The sequence below is a fragment of the Tachypleus tridentatus genome, chromosome 12, assembly GCF_004210375.1.
Source record: "Tachypleus tridentatus isolate NWPU-2018 chromosome 12, ASM421037v1, whole genome shotgun sequence".
NCBI lineage: Eukaryota > Metazoa > Arthropoda > Merostomata > Xiphosura > Limulidae > Tachypleus > Tachypleus tridentatus.
The window spans coordinates 113211456-113234753 of NC_134836.1; the positions used below are offsets into that span (position 1 = coordinate 113211456).

Consider the following 23298-nt stretch of genomic DNA (forward strand, 5'->3'; position numbering starts at 1 on the left):
AAAATTAAAAAAATACAAATATATAGTGGGGTTATAATGTCTGTAGAGCACTCGGCCCCTCACAATGAAATTATACAGTCTTATACAACCATTAATATCTGGACCATTCAATCAAATTCACTAACATCAGAAGAATGAATCTTTCCAATTTGTAATTGCATAAAAACATGAAGAAAAACTCAGATCGTGGTTTCCATACATGCTTGAAAACCTGAATCATTTAAAGTTAATACTTAGGCCTGGAAAAATGGGAACAGAATAAAAACTGACATAAATAGATTAATTCTTCTGTGACTTTATCCTCTTAAATTAGAGTTATTCATTTTAATGAGTTACTAATTAAAATATGCAGTTAAATATAATTAAAAAGCTATATCATATGTCATGAGAAATAGGATAAATATCTCAAAAAATTAGTTTTATCCAAGTTTTTGGGAATGCTGATAGTGATGTGAAAAACCTTGTATTTTTAAACTAAGCTATGTGTTCACATTTTAATATTCTAAGGTCATCATAACTGCAGATAAACAACATACATCATATTTTTCAGTTACAATTTTGAAATCAAAGTTGGTATACCTGGGTTAGAACTACAAGATTCCTGGAACTTCTTCTTCTGCAGTATATGAAACTGCTTCTGCTGCAGTTCCTGCATCCATTGAACTTCTTTTGTATGATGGCTTTTGGGCAAATCATGCTGATCACTTGTTTCAACTTCTTGGGTTTTATTCAAAAATTCTTTTATTCCACTATTTACGGATGTCGTATATTCGTGTTTCTTATCCTCATTTTTTTCGAGAATCTTTCTCTTTGGGTTATGTTCTGATGACACAGGTTCTTGTCTGATATTTTCCTGATCAATATAGGCTTTTGACAGATGTTCAGAAGGTTGAATATTTGGTTTATTTGATCGGTTAGAAACCTTCCATGGAGAAATTTTGACATTTGTTTTATTATTGAAATTTTGAGATAACAAGGCTGGTGGTACCATATGGCTTCTTACCGTGGACTCTTTCTTGAAATTACTCTCGGAAGGACCAGGTTCGGTTATGTGAGATTCTTTCCTCAGTAAAGTGTAATTCTTCGTAGGTCTCTTGTTCATCTGGCTATCTTGATGGTTAGTGTTTTTGTTCTTCTGTCCTTGCATGCCTGTACAGAATTCATCATATGTTGAGGGTTTAACTTGATGTAACTTAGTAAATCGCAGCATGCCAAAGATGGTAGAATCATCATAGGAATTAGATATAACCTCATCCTGGTCTTTGTCCTCTCTCAGGTCAGGGAGGCTGCGGTTTTTTCTTCTCATGAAACCACCAAGGAGCCTTCTCCGAACTCGATGTTGTTTTTTACTTGGCTGTCCAGAAAACGTCTGATTTAGCATATCGGTGCTTTTCTCTTGGTCTTTATTCAGGCTTGCAGATGGCACAGAATATGTTCTGTGAAGGTTACTTCTAGCATTATCATTTCCAGCCACTTCAGCTACATTTTTATCTTTGAACAAGCTTGTAACATCAGAAATATTTGATCCATCTGTTTTTCTTAAGGATAATCTTTCTTTATCGTCGAGATTTATTTTCTCGCTAAAACTTTTGGTCCTCGTTGCGAAGTCTCGTCTGGATTTTGAGGACTGTTGATGAAAAAACTTTTCCTTTTCTTCTGGAGTATTCTTGTTTGGTTGTTCACCATTGACCTTAATGGCATCTTCCAATCCTTCTTGGTTATTTTTGTATTTCCTTCCCTTTTTAGGTAATGTAGCATAAATCTGAAGCATTTTTTCATCTCTCTCATTTATGTTGCCACTAGTAGAGCATTCAGTTACTAAAGTAGAAGTGTTAATTTGCTGGTCAGGTAACACACTAGAATCATCAGTACTGACAATGCCAACCGGATTAAGGCATTTATTTAAGTTACAAGAATTTGCTTCATTTCTCGATTTCAATTCTTCATTTTCAATTTCTTTTAATCTACTGTGAAGAGCTGATGACCTCATTATACATCTTCGATGTTTCATTTTTGCAGTTGTCAATGATTTAGGATTACTGTAAGGAGCATCCATTGCTTCTCTTGCCTTAGCTATATATTTTTATTTGGAAATATAATACAAGTTTGATTAAATGTGAGCAAGCATGTTCAAATAATTCTACATACTATTAAGATTAACTACAGGTTCAAAAGTTAATTTGATTGTTATTCACCATGGAATGATAAGAAAACTTGTTTTTATAATCAGAGTTGTTGTTTTTTAACAATTACTTCTCAGCATTTTACACAAAAAGACAAGTAGGTTAAAATATGTATAGTATTAATTAAAGAGTATTACTTTTCTATTTTAAATAAATGTATGATTACAATATTTTTATTTGAAACCACCACTTGCATCATTTACATTGTACATGAACAGGCATATGCAGATTGGTGACAAAACTGAAATATATTTTCTCTAAATTTGCAAAATAATGAAATTCTGTTTTCTCTATCAAGAAAACTGTTTCTACTAAGATATTTCAGAGGAATGATCTATCCTAAACCTTTTCTCATAAATCCACTTGACTTTAAGCACAATTTTTACCTTTCTTGCAGTCCATTTTTCACTTATGCTACATTCTCTAAAGAACTTAATATTTCGGAGAGTAGTAAAACAATTATTGTTTATAAACGTTTTTTATTCCATAACACAGCACAAAACATACCTGCTGCTACATCACTCAACAATGTGGCCACTTTAAGTTGTCCTTCTTTTTCTTTCTCTTGTGATTTGATCAAAAGAGCATCAGCCTGAACACACAATTTATCACAGTCGTCTCTAGCACCTACAAAAAAACAACAGTACGTACCAAAATCACATCACTGTGCTTTATAAATATGGATTACTACTGTATCATGAGTACACAAAATGCAGTTCACTGTGCTCTATAGCGTATTATTAATGTACAAAATGCAGTTTACTGTGCTCTGTAGTGTTTTATGAGTACACACAAAACTTGCATGTTTTTTTTGTAAGAGATGAAGAAAATGTAGGTTATTATTTTTATTGACCTTCCTCCTAAAGTAACATATTCAAACATGTTCATAACTGAAAATTTTTCAACAATCATTACTTAAGTACTCGGGTATAAAAGTTATGATTTTGAGACTGTGATTTTATAGTTTCTCCATAAATAAATTACACAACCAGAAATAAACACAAAAATCAGGCAAATTATGAGCTTATCTAGTTACCTGCAAAGCACTGTGAAATGACTAGATGTTTTACCAACGTTTAAACCAAACTAGGGTTAGTAGCAACACAACTGCTCAAGGAAATTATTCCAACTATAATGTTTTGAGGATATCAGTAATCACTAATGTATTTGATAAGGCATTTTTTTTTTAAGTTTATTTTTATACACAACAATCATTAAAAAATTCATATGATTTGATATGCAAAAGGTGTTGCTATTGGAGTTCACTCTTCAATGCTTGTTTGGTTTTATGGACATTGCATTCCAATCAGTGGTAAATGATTATAAATGGTGCATGATCACCTTGAAAACGTGTGGCATGTTTAAAATGAGTGAAACCATTCAGCTGCTTTCTATTCAACAACATTACTTGATAAATAATCCATTGCTACCAATTGTTATTTTAGAGTATCCAATATATAGCAAGTAAAAGTTAGTGTAGTCATCCATCCTATACCATCATGCCTCTACCACCATACGTGTGTACTCATTGTGTAATTTGGGTTGGAACTGGTGTTGGCCACTCTCCAAACTTGTACACGTTTTATATCTGGCTGCAGCATGAAGTATGACATGTCCATGAATAACATATTTACATTTACCCATGTGCCTTTTAATTAACCTGCACGTTCTTCAAACTTCTGAAGGTGGATTGTTGTAATCAATAAGAGGAATACATCCCATCATCTGATTTACAGACCAACTTTTGTAAACCCCTCTTCCTACCAATTTCCTTGCTACATTTTCATTCAACTGCTGCTCTGAAGTGTTGATACAGATGGCAATCTGAGGCCCACCAATTGCATCAAACTGTACAGTCAACCAACGGTGATCAGCCTCTTGAAATCTAGTCAGTTCTACCAGTGACCTGAAAGCAAGTTCACTCAACATGTAACCAGTCTGCAAAGACTCAATGTGTCTGATCAGCTCCTAGTTACATTATTGTTCTCTACATCATAGAAATATTCAGCTGTTTTCACTGAAGTCTGGGCATGTTTTGCCCAGTTTTTGCTCAAACTACTCAGAATACAGTGTATATTCTTCAATTTCATATACTACTGTACTGTATGCATCAGATCACAAAACTGGTCACTGTAAATAAAAATAATCTCAGGAATGCCATTAACTTTGATTAATAACAATACTTGTAGTTTGTTATACATGAGTTAAACATCCTTCAATTAGCCCATAAACAGTTTGAGTGTTAAATATATGTGTGTAAGAATGAAAAATCTAAACCTCTTAGGTGGAAATAACATCTAACCGATGCAATAACGTTTTACTGCAAATGGTGATACTAAAAAGATACCACTGACACTATTATTGACAAATATACATCTTATATGATACTGATAAGACGTAAGTAAAATAAATTATTATTCAGGCACCAGACTCATACTATGATTTTAAAATATGATTGAATATCAAATTTGTTAATGATTTACAGTACATAAATATCTCACCTTTGGCATGACTCTCCTTCTGTAACATTTCCACTTTATTACTTTTCTGAAAAACTGTTTGCATGCCTTCAGTAATTTGAATCAAGGAATGATCAGTTTTAGAGGGAGAATTTGTTCTTGCAGACTGGTAACTTTCAGTACTTGAGAGTGAAAAGGAATCATATCCCAGGTCACCTGTCGCGCCCTGGGTGTTACTGTCGAAGTGAGTTCTTGTGAGGTTTCCAAACTGATGCAAATTGATATTTTGTCTATAAAACAAGCCAAAAAATATTGTAATGGAAGGATTTAATTCAAGTACTTTTAAATACGTACATGCAAAGACTACACAATAATATGTAAATTCAATATCTAATAGCAAGACAATCTGTATAATGGCACCTCTTCACATCTAAAGGCTTTAAGATTTAAACAAAGTGCTTAGTTTTTGAAATAGTACATATATTTGTAGTGAAATCATAATTAAATAATATACCAAATTTCAAAAGAAAGTTGTAAAATCTGATTTTATATAATTCTAATAAAATACAAAAACTATACTTTTTAAGACTTCTAAGAACAAATATGTAACGAGATAGTCCATTCAACTTTTTATTTTCTTTCTTAATTTAAAATGCAAATTAAAATTTATTTTGAAATACTGACTAATATTACTTTCCCAAAATCCAAAATTAGTTTCATATTTTCCATTCAATGGGATAATTTTAACAAATAGTATCTGAATTAAATGCATTGACTTTCTTTAGTGTAGACAATTTCTAAAATATCTTTTTGCTGGGAGATTAAGTTGAACAAATATCTGAGGGAAATATTAAAAAAGGGATAAAGTTAATTAAAGTCTATCATGTTAATTACAGTCCTCAATCTACAATCTAAGCCCATTGCTTACCATAAGGACACACTTGGTATGACCACTATTTCTATTCCCATGCTAGTTTACTTTTATAAGTTTTTCACAGTGAATCTAGTAATATATGGTTTGTATGGTCTTTCTTAAATAAAATCAATCATATATAAACATTTAAATAGTTATTCAATTTTCCTCACTTCTGCTCATGTAAGAGTCCATAATAAATATTACTTTATGTGACACGTACCTGCTACCAGCCACCACACCAGAAAATATATTATCCACAGATGAGCTACTCATTGAACTAGCACTGTTGCAATCCCCACTCCAGTTTCCAGAATCGCGTCTTCCAAATGTATTTGGAAAATCAGGAATGTCTATTTTTAAAGTTAAATCACCAGTCACAGATTTATCTTGAGATTTTTTATTTTTCTCAACAGCAGCATTGTTGAAGTTCCTTGTTCCAACTGCCATAGGTAAACCAACACCTCCAGTGAGTGTTTTTTGCCACTGAAGTTTTTGAGCCTTTAAAATGCTTTCAACAGCTTGTCGACTGATATAAGTGTTTCCGTTCTCACCGTTGGTACCCATTACAATTCTAGAGCCAAACTGTCCGACACTGACAGGTTTCCTTTGCTGTAATACATCTTCTCCACAACTAGGCTTCAGTGGTGAACCATGAGATGTGCCCTCAATCTTTTTCATTCCTTGTGTATTTCTTGAAATTTCCTCACTGTTAGACTTGTTCTGACAGGCTGAAACACTACTTTTACATCTGGAAGTTTCCACAGATAAGTTACCTGAATACATCATTCCACCACTGCAGTGCTCATCCTGTTGCTCCGAAAGAACTGAGGCTGATGAATGTTTCAAGTAATTCTGTAAATAGTGAGGTTGCCATTCACAGGATGAATTCGGTTGCAAAGGGTGAGACTGTTTAAAAGATAAATGCCTTCCATTTTTGTTTGAGACGACATTTGCTAAAGAACTTTGCCTAAATTGAGAATGAAAATGATTTTTTACAGAGCGACAAGATAACTCCCCACTAGGAGTTATAGCTCTTCTCGGCTGTACACTAGTAATGTTCTCCTGAGAAGTTTCAGGGTTTGGAGTGAAAGCTCGTCTGTGGTTTCCACTCGAAGAGTATACATCCTCTTTGGAAAATACATCTGTAGAAAAATGATTAGACAAAATGTATTAATCAGTACAAATTAAAGCATATAATAAAATTCACTTCCAGAGGATTAACTGCACATTATTTAAATGGCTTGTATATACAGTACTAAGTCATCACAAGTGCAAACCATGACTTCACCACTGGCATAGTTAGTACCTACAAATTTGGTTCACTTCAAATTCCTGAAATTCAACTGTGTAATCCAACATGATTAGAACTTATGGCTGGAAGACTTTTTAAAGTCTTTCCAAAGAGAATTATTCATAATGCAAGACTGTTAAATGACATAACATCTGAAGGAAATGAGCTTACTGCATTTAACATGGAAGTGAACAATGCCTTTGTTATCAAATTAAACCTCCCATACCAATTCTAAAAAATCCATATTTCCTAGTTTGGTCAACAATTTAATAAACAAATATTTAAATATGATGAAAAATCACAAGTCAATAGTTCATGTGCTTCCAGACATATCTTAAAATCTATGGTTATATACAACTGAAAGTTTATGAAAGAAAGCTGAATTACAGCAATAACATGCAAATATGCTTGTCAGGTCCTTCAACATAGTTTCACTGAATATTAGTGATTTTAATGTGTTTAAACATAACTGTGGAAACTTTATCGAGATTGACCTATTGACCTTGTTGAAGTAACAGGCAGTATGTGTTATCATGGCCATTAGACCAAGCATAATTGACAATGGACGAAGATTTTTCCATAGGCAACAGGAGACTCCAAAATATAATTTTTATGAAGTGTGATTAGACTGTGCATTAAATCTGTATTTAATCAGAAAATTATGTTTTTTTAAATACAACAGTCAGCTTCAAATGACAAATCCTGGGATTTCCTTGTAGCATTAATATTATTTAACTTATAAAATCTGCATGTAGCCTTAACTGGCCAGTGTTTTTGAAGGTCCTTTTGAACTATAACCTACCTTTCTGTGGTTTACTGTGCCCTGCAACCACTGTGACACTTTTCGGAGCAGTTTCTGATGAGACAGGACTCCCCTGTGGGTCAACATACAAAAGCAGCAGTGGCTGAAAATGTCCTCTGTAACATTTGTCCACCACTTGGTCCCATTTCGGGCCAATCTGTGGAGAAAGTATACCAGTGAAATGAAACCCTGATTCATGTGCATAACTTTGTCAAAATATGACTCTGTAACAAACATAAGCACGGAAAGAAACTTGTTTGTGAAGGAAAAGTATGACCATTATTAGCATATATCATTATATACTGGATCAACAATGGAAATTACCTCACACACTGCAGCATCATCAAAATATATCCAAATTCGCAGTTTGGTGTGGAAGAAGAATGTAGAGTAATGTTTACCGTAGTATGTAACAATCCCTACCAACTGGTGAGTGGTACCCCTTGCCCAACTTCCATCAACAACTGAGTGGAATGTCTGTAAGATGGCATTTAAAATATTCAAGTACAATTGTGCCTAACATCCTGACATATTAAGGAATAAAATATTAAAATTTGTTAATCTATGATTTGTAATTTGTAATTAATGTGTAAGATAGTTTTCAATTACCTACTAAACCATCTCAATATCACCATGCTATTAAGAGAAATAGTCTATTTCAATAAAAACTGAAAAATGATTTAACATTTGTATCGGAACAGTAGGAAATAATAATATGTTGTTAGCTAATACCATTAACTAATATATTTTCACAAAAAAATTGTATTTTAATTTTCACACAGACTGTTTTCATTAAGAGTTTCTACAATTTGTTGTTCAGTTGTGTGATAAAAAATATTGATTTCAACTTACATCTTGTAAGCTTATTTTCAAGCCTATAGCTTTGATAACATCCATGATGTGATCCAAAGTTGGATTTTCAGAATCCCATACTACTCCAATACTCACTAGAACCCAAACACAAAAAATAATTGGACTGTATTACCAAAAACAAGTTAACATGCAATGAATGAATACACTGAAATATTAATGAAAAATGTGCCCTCTATTTATAAATTAATTTACTTTGAACAGATTTTTAACAACCAAAACAATCTATTTTATTAGAACTATGATATTTTTTTTCAACCACTTCAGACAACAAAGGTAAATAAATATTGAGGAATAATGTCATTTTGTTAAGATGAAACTCCTGGACTTTCAAATAACCAATAATAATATTATAGATCAATTTACCTATTTCTGGATGATTCATTAAAGCCCTACATATCTGTATTTTGGCACCACAAGCACTCTATGAGAAAAAAAGATAAAATATTATAATAAATAGAGCAATAAAAATGTATAGCTTAAAAAATTGGTAACTGTAATAAACACACTAATCAACTATTTTATATTCATCGAAATATTTATAACAATAACTACATTTTTTTTTTTTTTTACAATGCTTAAATCAAATATATAGCATTGGATAACAAACCCATGAAGATAATTTAAATTTCTGTTTGTGTTTAAGCACAATGCTACACAAAGGACTATCTATTCTGTGCCAATCATGGCTATCAACCCCTGAATTTTAGTGTATATACTTTCATGCTGACTGCTGAGCCATTGAAGAGGGAGGTTGTTTAGAAATATACCACTTACTAGAAGATGATATTATGTTTTATGAAGTGTTTTAATTAAAAGTCCAAAAATACTAACACTGATTGAGGATGAAAAAATTTTAAAAAAATAAACTCAAAAATTGGGGGAAAGTGTTGTTTTTTTGTTCTAAATTCAAAAATATGCAATGAGCTATCTGTATTGTGCCTCTTGTGGGGATCAAACCTCAATTTTTCGCATTATAAGTCATTACCTTTACCACTGAACCAGAGGGCATGGAAAAAGAATAATTTTCAGATGATAATAAACAAAACTAACAACTACACATATAAACTGCTGTTTAACAATATTGCTATAAACTGTTATCAAATGCAAAAAACAATCACGTTGACATAATTAAGTTTTTTCACTCAATGATTAGATATATACTTTTCTGGATTTGCAAAGATTTTAGGGTTATAGGAAAAATGTACAACTCCAAATGAAAATTCACTAATGTAACTGTGAGACTTCTGTAATGATAATAAGAACCAACAACAACACTTACAGGACAGTTCCTTACTTCTCCCATACTTCCTGCTTGCCGTAACAACTGACCAAAGGCCTGGGTGGGATCTATTTTCTGTGATATCATCAGGCTTGCTTGAGAACTGAGGTGTGACAGAAAAAAAAAAAAAGCACTTCAGCTTCTACGACTGAGAATACTTCAAATGTAAATATCTCTTAGGTTTCTTCAATACAGATGAAACTTTTTAATACTAAAATTAAAACGTCTGTGATACATTCCAATACTCCATGCACCATGTGATAAAAAAAATGAAAGCAAAAGCCAATAAAATATGAATTTAATAATCAGATAAAACAATTTTAAAAAGTTTAGTCATATTTCTTTCAATACAAGGACTGCTATCGATCTTATACTTTTAACTCATTTATTCTTTGAGTCTTCACAGTGAACCATTAGATTCTTCTTTGCATTTAATAATCAATTAATCTCTTTCCACAAGCCACATTTGGGCTTTACAATTACTCATCCTTCTAACTCTCCATATACTATATCTACCTTAATTATACCAGCTGGGGTGCATTTGTTGAACTAGATATATATTTAGTCAACTAAACCAAAAAACGCTCTCTCTTATTGGAAAAAAATTTGACTACATGAACAGCAGAATTTGTTGCTTGACTCGTATAGACTTTTACATTGCTTCTAGAATGTTCTGGAAAGGAAACTCTAAGACAATTCTATAAATTACATCATATATTTAAAATGAGACAAAGATTAAATGTAATATTAGTAAAAGAAACTTGAATTAAAACTGTCTTAATGTAAAACATGTGGAACATGAAAGATATGGATTTACGGTTACAGAGACTTAAATTGTTGAGAATGATGCTTGCATTTCACAGTTGCTATGGCTCAACCTGTGCTGAGTAATATAAATCCACCCTAGGTGGTATATAATAGGATTAATTCTTTATTTATGACCAGGCTACTGGGACTATCAGCTGCCATCTTTAATTTTTGATATGTCACACAAAGGAAGGCAACTGAATGAGAGTACCTGTTATTTTAAGATATCATCTATTTTAAATTTGCATGTTTTTTTGGGTTTTTTTATGCTGTGTAAAAAATTCTTACTAGAAATGGACATAATTCAAAAAATGAATTTGGATGTAATTATAGGCAGTCTAGCACTTTTACTGGTCACTGATAAATCAGTTAATGAGTGGTCCACACCTCACAGGGAGTATCTGTATCACAGTAGTCTACTGACTAAAGTGACCAGGTTGGCAAACCAAAAACTGGGACAGCCCAGCCCTTGCCCCTGATTTAAAAATGGATATTATAAATTTGAAATAATTTAATATTTAATTTACTTTAAATTTATTGAACTATTCTACACTGTTTCCAAATACATTAACATTGTCTTTGTTTCTGAAGTAATTTCAACTACTATTTTTGGTGATAGGCACACAGTCACCAACTGCTGTACGTCTACTTCAGTACTGTTAACTTAAAAAAATGCACAGACATGGATTTCTTATCATAAACAGATGGAATTTTTGAGAGTTTGATATGAGGAGAACACATATTACAATAATAAACAAGTCAATTGGAGATTCTGTTCGGAATACTACTACAAACTACCAAAAAAACAGGACTGTTCAGGCAAAACCTTATAATTGACAGTTTGTGATCTTAAGAACTTATACTATTTAGTTGTCATAGTAGGACTTGTTTTTGGCACCGGAGATACTTGGGAGTTTTTTGTTGACCTTCATGGCTGATCTGTTTCTGGGCATTTGTATTCTAAAATACAGCTGGTATGGGCATTAAAACTTTAATTAAAATTTCTAGACATTGTTAAGTAAAGGATTTAATTACAAATATATAATTTTTTATTGTAATTTCCAATTTTGTACTGATTTAATTTCTGACAAAATTATTCAAATAACACTGACTTGACAGCATAAATCAAAAGTAAGGAGTTTGTTACAGAAGGACGGTGACCACATCAAACTAAGGCTATTGACGACAATGATAAAAAGAAAGCATTGTCTACTGCAATATGAAAATATTATGAGATATTCAGTATATATAAAAACTCAAACAGAGCTTTAGAAAAATGAAATAAGAGGCAAAGCAGAATTAATGTTTATTCATATGTAAAATGTATAACTTAACAGACTCACCACAAAGCTGATGATGAAACATAATGGACCATCTGAGTGAAAGACAAAGGTTCAGAAGTTGCTCCACACACATGGCACACATTCTGAAAAAACACACAAAAAAACTATAAAAATCAGCTAGAAAAAAATTTTATACTAATAAGATGGATTTTTCATGACTACCCTGCCCAAACATTACATTTGGAGGCTCGATTCAGTTAACATGTTCAGCTGTAAACATTTTTATACCAATAAGATGGATTTTTCATGACTACCCTGCCCAAACATTATGTCTGGAGGCTCAATTCAGTTAACACATTCACTGCTGAGGATGTACATGTGTGCATTTATCATTTATTCTCATGTGTTCATGAAGCACATATGTATTGTAAATACAAAAATGTAAAGATTAAATGTTTTAGTTTTGTTATTGGTACTGTTTAAATTGAAAGCATAACAATACTGCACTAAAACTGTTATCAGCACTTGTCATAGATGATGCCAAGCATTGCTGTAGTTAATGTGTAAATAAACTGTTGATTGGGTTATGAAGAGGTTAAGTGTGTTATATTAAAATGATTTTGAAACTTCACAAAATCATTACATTCTAATTTTCTGATGAAATGTTCGAACTAGCTTGGTGTCAAACTTTCATACAGACATACAGAAGATTCACAAAGATTTTGAAACTTCACAAAATCATTACAGTCCATGTTATCACATCTGGTCATGCTCTATCTTATGACCATGCAAGCATATATTCCATTACTAAGGCACTGTCATAAATGTTGTCATGTCCACAGCACATTACTCCTCCTTGCCTGCTTTCCATTCTCTATGTCCTGAATGAGAATGACAGTTTATTAGTACTTGTTGTAACAATCTCACAGACACCCATGACCAGTATGTCTTCATAAGAAATAGCATAATTACTCATTTCATTCTCTAGTTGCTTGAGATATGCAATAATTGAATGGGAGGTATGACTGGAAGCTTATCTTGATAAATCCATTCCACATTAACTTCATTTCCAGGCATAGATCTTTCTTGATTATGTTGCATACTATTGCTTGAGGCACATTCATGAATTCTTATCCATTACAAGACCCCACGCTTTGCTTACTAAAGCTGTGTTACAATGTCTTACATATTTTTTTTAATGACTCTGATGTCTCAGAATCATTCAAATTCCCTTATTTTTCTAATGTCATTATATAAAAAGGTTATCCTCATCTTGGATATTTCCAACTATTCTATTCAAATACACCTTTATGATCTGTATATATGAACATTTTGCATTGTAAAAGGCTTTCATATACCTCTCCAAAAAGTGTTCAATTTTCAGTTCCATCACACTATCCAAGAAACAGCAATAAAATATCAAAATATAGATCCATTACATACTTTCAACCACATTTTTATATAGGCTGTAACTATCACACGACTTGCTGATTTGCATATTCAAAACTATTTTAGTATAACATATTGAATCTTCTGTATGTCTGTGTGAAAGTTTGACACCAAGCTAGTTCGAACATTTCATCAGAAAATTAGAATTAGCTAACAAACTATTCATTAAATGATATTTCTGTAACAATAACAGTGATTTCTCATCACTAACTTATCTTAAAATTGCATCTAAAGGTTAGAATCAGCTGAAAAAATATTCACAAAATAATATTTTTATACTAAGAACACTTAGACATTTCACAACTAACCAGTATTAAAAATTATAAAGATGTTAGAATTAATTGAAGAACCATCCATTAAGTTATATTTCTGTACAAAACTCATATGATTCATGAACAATAAGTGTATCAGCTATAAATATATTAATTTGTGTAAAAAACCTAAAATCATTGTTTTCAAATACTGTTTACATTTAAGATGGATGAAAAAATATATATATACATATCTTTATCTACCTGTCTATATAAAGCTGTCTATTAGACATTATTAAAGTAGATCCGTTTCCTAATATTTTTAAAAATGTTTTCTTATTTGGTGGTTACAGTACCAATTTGAAACGCCTCTACTGTAGTCCTGGCCATCACATGCTGAGAACAGGCATAACTTTCTATTGTTTAAAATCTAGAGTCACAAAACTACTGATTTTTGCTCTATAGTTTTCAAACAAATAACAAGCAATATATAACCTTTTGTGGACAACAATTAAATGTTAGCATTTACCTGATTTTATTTATTCACGTTTTGTTTCACTACAAGTATCATGTTTAAGAGCAACCAAAGACATTAAACTAAAGCATATAAAACTTTGTTACATATAATGAGTAAAAGAACCACTAGAAGTTACAGATAGGATGACAAGATAACAAAAACAACTGTTTACCTGTTCTACTAAAGTCATAGCAAATTTCTGATGAGCAATACAGTGGGTTAGAGTGCACATGTCTTCTGGTTCTTGATTGGCTATATGATAGTGGATCCTCATAAGAATATTCTCCTATAATACGATAAAACTTGCTGATTATCATAATGCACATTTAGACGTTAAAGATAAATACATGAATCAATCCTCAAAACTAAGTAAATAAAAAGAAATTTTTTTTCAAATAAACAACTCTTTTATTTCTGAGCAATTTATTTTCAAATAACCTGAATTTACCATTCCTTTAGCATCGAATATCAAAAGAGCAAAGTTAATTTTTTGTTCAAACAAAAAAGTTCTATTCAGCTCAAAGAGAAGCACTCTACTCCCAAACAAGTGATTATTTCCAGCTTTCCTGAAACTTTTAGTACATATATTTTTATGAGGAATTATTAAGTGTTAGTACTCCTTGAAATATCCAAAAATGATTGTACTTATATGCCAAACCTCCCCAGTTGTCCTAACTCCAAATATACATTGTATCATTATCAAGATTTACTGTGACTGTGTTCATGACGAGAAAAACACATAAAAGTTATTCTTACAAAGCATTCTGCTGCATCATCCATGAAACCGAGTTGAAAACGACGTTGGTCAAAAAATGTTTCTGCTAAAGCACGCCTCAAAGCATCTGGTGGTAAAGCAGACTCTTGGCTATACTGGAACTGGGCAAAGAGTTCCTACAAAAAAACACAACTTTTCATTTGACTTTTGTTTTCATTTAAAGAATGTTTGACTGCAAAATGTTATTGCATTAAGAACTAAAAATATAATTTTCTTTTCAGAATTACAAAAATTCACCCATATGCAATTGATTATTCAATCGCAAAAATCACAAGCATGAAATATTAGTATTTCAAAGAACATAAGTTCAGATTTTGTTCTGCTCAAATAAAATACATATGAGAGTCATAATATTATTATTTCATATTTTTTGTTACAAATTAAAGATCACAAATATTCTATGAAATATATAGCTCTAATTCTCTCCATATATATCTTTTATTTCTTAATTTTGGTCTTTGAAGGCATTATAACCACATTAAGACACAGTTGACACTAAGTGTGGTTCTTGAAACGAGCACAATAAACTTTCCTGGTGCTCTTTCTTTGAACATACCTTTAAAGCACAAAATATACAAGATTCGCCCATACACGCGTGACCTTTGATTTCTCTGAAACTTCTCCGAATATATCCAAATGCCAAAGGACCTGTAACAATTTAAAAAAACGTTTCTTAATTACACTGTGACTTACCATCACAAGTCTATAAAAATAACAATTTATAGCAATGCCTTATTACCATATCCTGATGATAAACAGTAAGTCAACCATGAAATTACTAAAGCTACAAACATGTTCAAAAGTCTCACAAAGGTTATACTTTAAATGTGGTAATAAGCAAGGCATTAAACTGAAACTCTCTACCAAACAGGTTAATTTATTATCACAGAAATATATCTTTGTCAACCAGAAAATCTTGAAAATGAGTTGCAAGTTTATCAAACTTGAATTATAAATATTTTCTAGCTAATTACTAGAGGAACTGTTTGGGTATACTACACAGTTTTATAACTATTTTTCTGTTTGTTTTCGAAACAAATCAAGTACAGGTATTATGTGTTTTAACATACTAACTAACATACCCTGTATATTAAAACCTTTTTCTTTTTGATTCATCTGTAAACAATCATACACTATAAATGAAATTCTACAAAAAACACACGCAGAATTATTATTTCTTGAAACATCATAAATAAACTTAAGCCATTTTCAAAAGACAACTATGCCAATTAAAAGGGCAGAAGGGCTAAAATTAAATACAAGTTTTAAACTTGTATTGCAACAGGGAAGTCCAGGCCTAATAATATGATGGTTTGAAACCGGTAATGCAACTGAATTGCACGATGTTAGAAATGTGTCTTTTTGGTGTCAAATGTAAGGAAAATTATATTAGTATATCTCATATCAATTATGTGTCCATTGTACTTAGATAAAAATAAATACATTGAATATTCTTTTAGTTCATAACAGTGATATAATGATACAGTAAGTTATTTATTAGTTTACCATTAAAACTTTATATATATATATGTGTGTGTGTGTATATATATATATATATTATTGGTTTGGTTTGATTTGAATTTCGCGCAAAACTATACAAGGGCTATCTGCGCTGAGCCGACCCCAACTTAGAAGTGAAAGACAAGACAGAATACAGCTACTCAACACCACACCCACCGCAAACTCATAGGCTACTCTTTTACCAACAAATAGTGAGATCAACCGTGTTATAGCGTCCCCACGGTTGAAAGATCGATCATGTTTAACGATTCAAACCTGCGGCCCTAACCAGCAGGCATCATTAAAGAACATGCAAATAAAAAAAAAAATAAAGAGAGATACTCCAAATAACTTTAACCCTTAAACAGCAGGAATGTTGTGAGTAGCAGTATCAATTGATGATGGCCACCGTTTAAGGGTTAATGGTGGATTTTATGTTTGTGTTAATTTTGTTTGAATTTTTTATAACATTACGCCGTGAATATATAATAAGTATGTATTAATTTAATTTAGAGTAAGATTTTTGAAGAACTGACGTTTAAATATCAACGCACTTTCTTCTGATATTGGTGAAACCGTTCTACAAGTAATTAAGCCATTTCACGAGTTACACAGCAGTTTAGGAGAATAATGTTATTTCTCAAGACAAATAATATATAATTACCGTGTGACTTCTAACAAGTAATTATGCCATTTCAGATGAATTCCACAGCTGTTTAGGAGGATAATATTATTTCTCAAGACAAATGATATATAATTACCGTGTAACTTCTAAACTCAAATAAAGATTAAATTTTCGGAAACATTCCTGCATCGTAGAGAAACACGAACTTCTTGATAGGCCTTGCAGTTTTGCATTCCATAGTTTCTGACCACAACAGTCTACTTCCTTCATTAAAACCCTTTAGGTTTAGTAATGAACTCGTATAGATTAATTATAAGTTTATAATAAACGGTAAATATATACACATTAACACGTTTTCTTATTTGAATACAAAAACTGACGACGTCTTTTACATATTATTTATATTTGCATGTTTGCTGTTGTTTTTTCATACGGCAATCGTGATTCAAGAAAGGTTGGTGTTCATTAATTGGCTATTCGCTCGGTAGATACAGCATCCAATAAAAACCCCGCTTAACAAACACGTTTAAAAACAAGCATAAAAAATATCAAAATACTGAATACTTAGAAGCTATTTTTGTGTGTAGTGAGTACTACAAGCAAAGTACACCTCGAAGCGTCACACAAGAGACATTTATCAGGCGGTGGTTACGACCAAAATGTTGACTTTTAATAGCATTTATACTGTTAACTTTCAATCGTTTAAGTATACCACAATTACTTTGCTATTACTAATTGACATATATACCCCACAATGTTCGTTTGTTTGGAATTATGCACAAAATTATACAATGAGTTGACTATCTGTGCTCTGCCCACCATGAGTATCGAAACACGGTTTGGTTTCTTAACGGTGTGAATCCTCAGACATACAGTTGTGCCACTGGAGGACAAAAAGTCTATAACAAACTCTTTAATGAAAAACATTTATCAACCAAGATTTGTGAAGTAGTTACTTTGCTTGTGGTTTAGCCTTCAAACTCGGAAATATTTTAACACTTTTCCCCTCTATAGAATTTGCAGCTTTCTCTGCAAAACGAACTTGGTCGAAAGAGAATGTGTACGGCAGAAGAGGACGTGTACAGTATTGGAGGATCTGTACGGTAGTGTCTATCAGTGTAAGTACTGTGGCGAACAGAGAGCATGTGGACAAAAACCTAGCATATATTGGTATTGGATTTCTTACCAATGTTCAGAATTATGCAAACGTAAGAAATTTCAACAATGTATCTTCTAAGGTCGTTTCCAAACTATAAATGTATTACATTCTAACATTGCTATGAACATCCACAGTTTCGGTCTCCAACAACAGTAAGTCAAAGTCTACAAATCTTGGGTTTTGTACCCTATTACCACCTAAAGAAAATTAGTTTCTTCACTATGAAGCCAAGGACATGCTATAATGCTGACGATCAAACCCACTATATGATATAACAAAAGTAGCCCAAATGATGGCGGTGGGTGGTGGAGACTAGCTTCCTTTCCTCTTAATTATAGTTTTAAAATTAAGGACGTCTAGCGCAGACAGTCTTCAATCACCTTTACGCAAAATTTCAAATCACGAGCCACAAATAATTCCTGTTTAACAATTAGAAAGGAATTTTTTGTTGACTTTCAACATTTGTAGTGCAGACGGGGAAGGGGATTTTCGCATTCGGATAAAAGTTTTAAAAATTACCTTTACACTTCAGATAAATATCAAAGAATATAATTTTCTTTAAATCAACGTCTCCCTTTGTAGCTTCTCTTTCGTGGTCAAAATAAACATGTTAATATACAAAAGCAAACAGTGGTTTTTTTTATGATCTCTCACAAACTGACCCATTAGATGACATACTCGAAAACTGTGGTCACTTTTTCGAAGGATCAGAGCATAATATAACGATTAATCGACAACATCGCAAGACCATTTCAAGGGTCCTTTCTCCAACGATGTACTAAAAATGCCACAAGCCTTTTTACCTCTTTAAACGTTTTTCACGGAACAATCCTTCTCGCATCAACCATGGCATCAGTTGAAAAGAAACTTGTTGAAAAAACACTGTATTGCTTTTGCACTGTTAGTGTTGAGTGATAACAATGCATTCTTTGTGACAATCCACTGGAGTAACCTCTCGAAGAGCACGTGTACATGACATCACCCCTTCAACAAGTCAAAGATTTTTAACACGATAAGTAGTCAAGTGTTTTGTGCTAAAGTTGCTGAAGTCACGCCCTCACATACATTATTTTACAATAAGGTAGAGCGCACAACCGATGTTTGCTCTGTCTTGTAAGTACCTTTGATTACGTGATTCGGTAGACAGGGAGTGTTCAATTAATCTTATCTCACATTCCATCATTTTGTTATAAATCCTGTGGCTATGGAGGTGGACTGTCACTCCACAACCTACCTCACCTGCCACACCTTCACGCTTTTATAACTACCAATTAATTATAGGTATCTAATCTGATGTTAGTTAAGCATTAGTTTTAGTGTTTTATCAATTTCAGTAAAGAGAAGATGGACCACCTGAAGAACCGTCACCCTGACCCACAATTCTTATGAGCTCTATAATCAGGGTAACAAGAAAGCAAAAAAAAAATTCAGTATTTTGTTTCATACATTTTTATCAATAGGCTTACGGAAAATACAAGATTAATATATATAAACAATAATTGATTACGCGCCATTTGTTTTTGTTTTGTTTTTTAATTTCGCGCAAAGCTACACGGGGGCTATCTGCGCTAGCCGTCCCTCATTTAGAAGCGTAAGACTAGAGGAAAGACAGCTAGTCATCACCATCCACCGCCAACTCTTGAGCTACTCTTTTACCAACGAATAGTGGGATTGACCATAACATTATAACGCCCCTACGACTGAAAGGACGAGCATGTTTGGTGTGACGTGGATTCGAACCCGCAACTCCCAGATTATGAGTCTATTGCCTTAACCACCTGGGCATGCCGGACCTTACACGTAACTAGCATAAGTTACAAAAATAATACCAGCAAGATTGTTTGTTTGTTTCTGAATTTCGCGCAAAGCTACTCAAGGGCTATCTGCGCTAGTCGTCCCTAATTTAGCAGCGTAAGACTAGAGGGAAGGCAGCTAGTCATCTCCACCCACCGCCAACTCTTGGGCTACTCTTTTTATCAACGAAGAGTGGGATTGATCGTCACCTTATAAAACCCTCATGGCTGAAAAAGCGAGCATGTTTGGTGTGACGGGACTTCAAACCCGCGACCCTCAGATTACGAGTCAAACGCCTTAACCCACCTGGCCATGCCGGGCCTCCAGCAAGATTGTAAAATACACAATATTTATTGTAATCGCCTGAATAATCACCACCTCAGATTGTCCACCTGAAGATAAATAAGTATAACATAATATATGTAAAGAACTGACGACACATATTCCTCCACTGGAGGACACCTAGCAAAATAAGACCAAGTGTCTGTTCTGTTTATCCTGAAGTTTCACTGAAAAAAGACTTTCACTAATTAAAAATAACAATAAGAACATCACGATCGACAAACTAAGCACGTCGTGCATGAAATAAGAACTGCTTCTATTTGGAACCAAATAACACAAAGCTGTACGTATGCGTGGTTATACACAAAGAACAGTTCACAAATGTCATACACACAATAGATAACATACCTTTTTTCTGACTAATAAAGCCATCCGAAAAAGATATGTTAGAAAGTTCCTGTACGAAACATCAGCTTTCTGTTGAGCATTATGAAGGCAATGTATTTATAGCCTCTCGAGTCAATTTGTGATTATCATATACTGAATCCTTCCCCCATTACATTACGTAACACAAATGTTGTCCCTGGATAGTACGTGTTATCTGTTAATCGCTTATGTTGTAACAGTACAGAAATGGCCATTATTCCCTCCAAAATTTGCTTTTGTGACCTGGATAATGAAATTTAGAAAATAATGTATTTTCTGTGTAAAAACAGACAAATTTGCACATTTTAATTTACATAAGGTCTGAATAAAACAATATATGAATCAAGATTTACACGTATATATAGTAAAATTATACAAAAATGTTTATAAGTGAGTAGTTTTTTGAGATTTGCGACTGTAATGTAAATCACTTTCACGTATCATTCCCCAAATATAGTCTCCCGTCATGTTTTCGTTATACGCTCCCAGGCCACGAAAGCAAAGTTTGAACAATAAAATAGATCTTTTCCATTTAATTGAAGTAACACTTTTCGCCCAGGAACAAGAAAAAGTAAAAATGTTGTAACACAGTGTTATCCGTTAATTTGACAGAATACAGACACAAAACCTTAAAATACTTGGACAAAATACACAAATATGGAGTTGAAAACACAAAGCATCTGTTGTTATCGGTATGTGAAGAAACACTGGTGTTTAAAAACGCCATTATTGGTTAAACAAAGAAGGGGACGTGTTTATTCGAAATAAAAAAACAACATTTGAATAGGAAACGTAGAAGGTGCTTTTGAAAATTCTGATTACCAGAGAGGTTTTAAAATTAACAATGTAACTAATGAAACCATATTTTATTCCAAAACACTTTGAGGAATTATTAGTCTTTAGGCTAGCTACTGGGCAACTTTTGATTTTTCTGACCAAAAACTACATCCTTTTACCCTGCTTTGTTAGAGCCTCGATTTTTTTTGTTTGATTTCAAATACCTCAGTGGTACAGCGCTATGTATGCGGACATAAAACGCTGGAAACTGGGTTTCGATACGCGTGGTGGGAAGAGCATATATAGCCTCCCGTTTAACTTTATGCTTACCTTTCAACAATCAAACCATTTCTGAAAAATGTTCACGCCACCTAGGTATGTAAATAAACTATATGTCTTAAAAAAAAATCACCTTCGCCACAACAACTACAGTCAGGAAACCAAATGTTTGTTTATTGTTCCTCGCAAAGCTACACAATGGGTTTATTGTGCAATGAGTACCGAAACCCGATTTAAGCGTTAGAGCTAGTCCATTTATCGCTGAGCCACTGAAATCGAGGAACAAAATGTCACAGAACTCGGTGTATAGACCAAGTTTTGTTTGTTTTTGTTTATCCAGTGAGCCTTCTCCAGACCAGGGATTCTCAAACTACGGTACATGGAGTTAATGTCAATGGTGCACGACATAATTAATATAAAAAAACAAAATTTGTAACAACACCTATATAAATTTACCCCGTACATACACATACTACTATCCTCACTCTATACAAGTTTACCACGTACATACACATACTACTATCCTCACTCTATACAAGTTTACCACGTACATACACATACTACTATCCTCACTCTATACAAGTTTACCACGTACATACACATACTACTATCCTCACTCTATACAAGTTTACCACGTACATACACATACTACTATCCTCACTCTATATAAGTTTACCACGTACATACACATACTACTATCCTCACTCTATATAAGTTTACCACGTACATACACATACTACTATCCTCACTCTATATAAGTTTACTCACGTACATACACATACTACTATCCTCACTCTATACTTTACCACGTGCATACACATACTACTATCCTCACTCTATATAAGTTTACCACGTGCATACACATACTACTATCCTCACTCTATATAAGTTTACCACGTACATACACATACTACTATCCTCACTCTATACAAGTTTACCACGTACATACACATACTACTATCCTCACTCTATACAAGTTTACCACGTACATACACATACTACTATCCTCACTCTATACAAGTTTACCACGTACATACACATACTACTATCCTCACTCTATACAAGTTTACCACGTACATACACATACTACTATCCTCACTCTATACAAGTTTACCACGTACATACACATACTACTATCCTCACTCTATATAAGTTTACCACGTACATACACATACTACTATCCTCACTTTACTATATACATACTACTACATACTACATACTACTTTATCCTACACATACTACTTCCTCACTCTATATAAGTTTACCACGTGCATACACATACTACTATCCTCACTCTATATAAGTTTACCACGTGCATACACATACTACTATCCTCACTCTATATAAGTTTACCACGTACATACACATACTACTATCCTCACTCTATATAAGTTTACCACGTACATACACATACTACTATCCTCACTCTATATAAGTTTACCACGTACATACACATACTACTATCCTCACTCTATATAAGTTTACCACGTACATACACATACTACTATCCTCACTCTATACAAGTTTACCACGTACATACACATACTACTATCCTCACTCTATACAAGTTT

At 32.9% G+C, this 23298-nt stretch overlaps 1 pseudogene across 1 annotated transcript in view; it reads right to left on the reverse strand.

Annotated features, from left to right (window-relative positions):
- LOC143234372 (uncharacterized) overlaps nucleotides 1-23298 on the reverse strand; it is a 42853-nt pseudogene that overhangs the window by 2657 nt on the left and 16898 nt on the right. The window contains exons 3-15 of the transcript XR_013018639.1: nucleotides 15442-15533; nucleotides 14867-15001; nucleotides 14283-14396; nucleotides 11954-12036; nucleotides 9804-9906; nucleotides 8888-8945; nucleotides 8504-8598; nucleotides 7976-8128; nucleotides 7652-7808; nucleotides 5779-6700; nucleotides 4685-4932; nucleotides 2691-2810; nucleotides 580-2073 (exon numbers count right to left, since the gene is read on the reverse strand). The product of XR_013018639.1 is annotated as an uncharacterized LOC143234372 (transcript). The remainder of the gene's footprint in view (nucleotides 1-579; nucleotides 2074-2690; nucleotides 2811-4684; nucleotides 4933-5778; nucleotides 6701-7651; nucleotides 7809-7975; nucleotides 8129-8503; nucleotides 8599-8887; nucleotides 8946-9803; nucleotides 9907-11953; nucleotides 12037-14282; nucleotides 14397-14866; nucleotides 15002-15441; nucleotides 15534-23298) is intronic.